The following is a 3,703-nucleotide window of genomic DNA, read 5'->3' as shown; positions in this document are numbered from 1 at the left end:
GCGCGCAGAGCGAGGGCGCGCCGAGGGAGCCGGCCCGCCGTGCCGCCCGCCCTCGGGCTTTGTGCCGCGCTGGAATCTGGCACAGAAGAGCCCGCGGGCACCGGAGCGCCGAGGGGCACGGCGCCCGCTGCCCGCCGGAGCGGACTCGGTCGGCAAGGCAGCCCACGCCGGAGCCGAGAGAAAGAGCGAGCGCGCCGGAGCCGGGAAGGACGCCAGCAGGCCGAGGCGGCGGGACGCGCGCTCCGCCGCAGCTCAGAGCCCACCGCGCGGCTGTCAGCTCCCACCGAGCCCCAGGCCCTCGCCCCCAACTTGCCTGGAGCGCCCAGCTCGGAGCTCCAGCTCGAAGACTCCGCTCCCAGGCTTCCCCCAGCCCGCACCCTCGCCCTGCGAAACCCGGGTCTTCCCAGTCCTCGGGCCCTCGCGCTCGGTGGGTATTTTTCCTCGTTTGCCTCTGCCCAAGCCGCGCTGTGTTGCTTCAACAAGTTCCGAGGTGGAAAGGTGGTTTTGTTGTTGCTGTTTTTGTCCCGAATCCCGTGATTTATTTTTTCTTCTGGAGGTTTAAAAAAAAAAAAATCAATACAGAGCATCGGCTTTACCCCGGGTCTGCTCACGCCCTCTCCCAGCTAATTAGTCCCAGTAATTTGAGAGCTTATGGATTCCAAGACCCCAGGAAGGGAAGTGTCTTTCCAAAGTTCCGAAAGTTGTCAGGTTTTCCCAGTCCCCCTGCGCCATCAGCCTTCCGTAGCCCTGGATTTTAGCAAGTGTAATTGGGGGAAATGGAGTTGAATTTCAAGTGGAAATGCTTTCTTTTTCGAGTGCTAAAACCGGGTCCTTCAGTCTTGAATGATTTTTAGAAAGTTTAAAAACAAAGTGAGCTTGGCTTGCTTGCTTTTCTTTCTTTCTTTTCTTTTCTTTTCTTTCTGTTTTTCTTTCTCTCCTTTCTCTTTCTCCCTCCCCCCCCCATACTCTCCCAAGCTTCCCAAGCAATTCTGGTTGTTTAACTCAAATTTGGGAAGGTTGGAGGAGGGGATGAGAGAAAAAAATGAAATGAAAAGCAAAGTCCTTGAAATCCTGGAGAGTTTACTGGGGAGAAAGAATAGTTGTTGCCATTGTCATCACATTTTTGTATAACCAGTGACCTTTGCAAACGTCTAAAGACAATTTGATTAGTTGCTATCTTATTTGGCCTTAGAGAGTAAAACTTTGTCATCTTAATTGCTAATTATTCTTTGGCTGGGGGCCGGGAGGACGGGAAGTGAGCTCTCCTCTTCACCCCAGCTAAGGGGTTTGGGGACAGATTTTGAGAGCTGAGTAAATAAAACAACATTTGGAAACAGACTTGTGCCTGGGACAGGGAGGGGGGTGGTAGCCCAGGGGCCTGGCGACCTGCAGCTATCTGGAGACTTTCGCTGAGTCTGTGGGTCTGAGGCCCTGCCAACATGGTGCTTGTGGAACCCGGGCTGAGCTGGGGACGTGGGCTGCAGTAGGGGTCTGGCCGGCTTTCTCACAGGACTCCTTCCGGGTGTAGGTGCGCCTCCCTCTAGCTTGTGCACCAAGTGCTCATGATTATTTTAGTAACTAGATAGCTCCTCAGCGGAGGGGGCCGAGGTAGAGCAAACCCAGACTTTGAAAGGCTACCACCTTCCCAGCTGCTTAGAAAATTAATCAGCTAGGCCTCTCTGGGATCAGCTAGTGATTTTTAAAATGGCATCGGAAAAGTACCAGCCAGGACAGGGATATTCAGCTGTGCTGGGTGCGGTGTGGGTTACAGAGGGGCTCAGGAAGTCTCACCCCTGGGGGAACCCCACCCCCTTCGTCAGTCCCACCTGCTGCTACCTTGCCGCCTCGGAGTCCCACTTTGGGGAGACTTTCTGCATTGGGGTTGGCGTTATTGCCTGTCGGAATGACTATGGATGGAGAGACATGGGGACAGGAGGGAGGCACAGGACAGGACAGCCCAGCTAGGGGGAACTGAGTAGCCCTCTGCTGTGGCTGGTATTAACCAGACCACATTCAGATGCAAAGAAAAAGTCCTTGTCTTAGGTTATTTTTATGGATTTAAGCTGCCTCCCAGCTAGTTAAAAATTAGACCACGACTGTGAAGAGAAAAGTGTGTTTCTTGAAATTCTTTGCTCACAGGCAGGCAAAATTAATAATTACATAGGCAAAATGGGAAAAAGAAGAAATAATTTTAAAAGGGAGATATGATGCTGTGACTATTTTACTTTTCTTTTTCTTTTTTTTCTTTTCTTTTCTTTTCTTTTTTTTTTTTTTGCAAACCTCTTGAATGAGCTCTTTATTCTAATTCTCTCTTCCCAAATGAGCGCCCCACGGTGCTGTTGTATCTTTTTACAGCCCTTAACAACTCACACCAGTAACACAATTACCTCTAGATATTTATAACAAGAAACTACTTTTTCAATTTTCTGTATTGCTCCAATAACTCTCTTTTTGGGAGAAAGTGGTGGAGGGCGAACCCGGAGAAGGTGCTGGACTGGGGCGTTTGCAGGCGGCAAGAACGTCCCTCCGCTGCCTTTGTGAGCTGGTGGGGCGTCTGTACATGTGGCTGGAAGCTGTATGCTGGTTGGGGCGACTGGGTTTTGCTCTTTGGGTTAGGGAGAGCCCGAGAATAGAAGCCATTGTTCCCTGTCTGTAGCTTTGTCCACCGCGCTCCCCCTCCTGCTCGCACTTTTTGAAGCAACCAGGCGAGGTAGACAGCGTGTGTCACAGTACCCCAAGCGGGGGTGGGGGGGCGATCCAAACGCCCAGAGCGAACTTAACCACAGTAAGTGAGGTCTGGGGAAAGTTGGCCTGTCACTTTCAAAGTCCCCGAAGGGCTGGGAGACAGATGGAGATGGCCAGACTGGGGCACTTTTTTGGTGGGGGAGGAACTGTTGGATAAAGGGGTGACCTAAGAGTTGGGTTCTGGGGACCTTTGGACAACTGAGGTGATGACATTCTCTAAGGAAGGAGGGCATATGGCCCTGTGGCCCTCCCAGACTGCTCCAGCCTGTGCTGTCGGCCATGAAGTTTGGCAGTCCCTCCCCATCCCAAAGTCTGCTGTGGATTCTCCACCTCCCCTCACCCCACACCCTGCTTCTGGCCTCCACCCTGATTCCACTCTTCCTCCCTTCCCCCTCCCACCCTTGGCACCCCATCCGCACTCCATCAGGTTCTCCAATTCTCCCGGGACAGGCCAGAGTAGCCTCTTCCGAAGAGTGGTGACTTCCGTGGGTGGGGCTCGTGGAGTGTGGGTGTAATGCTGGAACTTTGGGTCCTAGCTGGTGTGATGCCTGGAAGGGCATTTCCCCCTGAGAGTAGGCTCCTGCAGCCCTGGCCTTGTGTTGAAGCTGCATTTTGAACATGCCCTTCTCCCCTCTGTTTCGTCCTAGGGGGAGCCTGTAACTAGGGTGCAGATGTGTGGTGCCTCGTATTCTAGGAGTGGACAGACATCCCAGATTTCAGGCAAGTTCTGCTGTGGCTGCTTTTGGCTTCAAACCCTGAAAGAGCCCAAACTATTTCAAAATGCTTCTTCATTGTAAGTGATGTGAAAGGAAAAAAATTCAAAATGGGGTCTTCACTTCTCCCAGTTAAAGGATTAGCTAAATACTAAAGGATTGGGGGGGAATGGACCGAGAGTATTGGAGTGTTTTATCTGAAGCCCAAAGGGTAGATGTGCACGCTCCCAAAGGCAGGCCTGCTG

At 52.4% G+C, this 3,703-nt stretch overlaps 1 protein-coding gene across 6 annotated transcripts in view; it reads left to right on the top strand.

The window, feature by feature from the left end:
* Positions 1–3,703, top strand: part of PAX6 (paired box 6) — a 42,854-nt gene that overhangs the window by 1,657 nt on the left and 37,494 nt on the right. For all 6 annotated transcript variants that reach the window (XM_006140416.3, XM_006140414.3, XM_027771743.1 and 3 more), the window contains exon 3: positions 3,393–3,465. The gene's annotated coding sequence lies outside the window, so the exon portion shown is untranslated. The remainder of the gene's footprint in view (positions 1–3,392; positions 3,466–3,703) is intronic.

This window comes from Tupaia chinensis, unplaced genomic scaffold (genome assembly GCF_000334495.1).
Source record: "Tupaia chinensis unplaced genomic scaffold, TupChi_1.0 Scaffold000037_15, whole genome shotgun sequence".
Classification (NCBI taxonomy): domain Eukaryota; kingdom Metazoa; phylum Chordata; class Mammalia; order Scandentia; family Tupaiidae; genus Tupaia; species Tupaia belangeri.
Note: the sequence above shows the minus strand (reverse complement) of the source record. Positions and strands in the feature narration are given on the sequence as shown.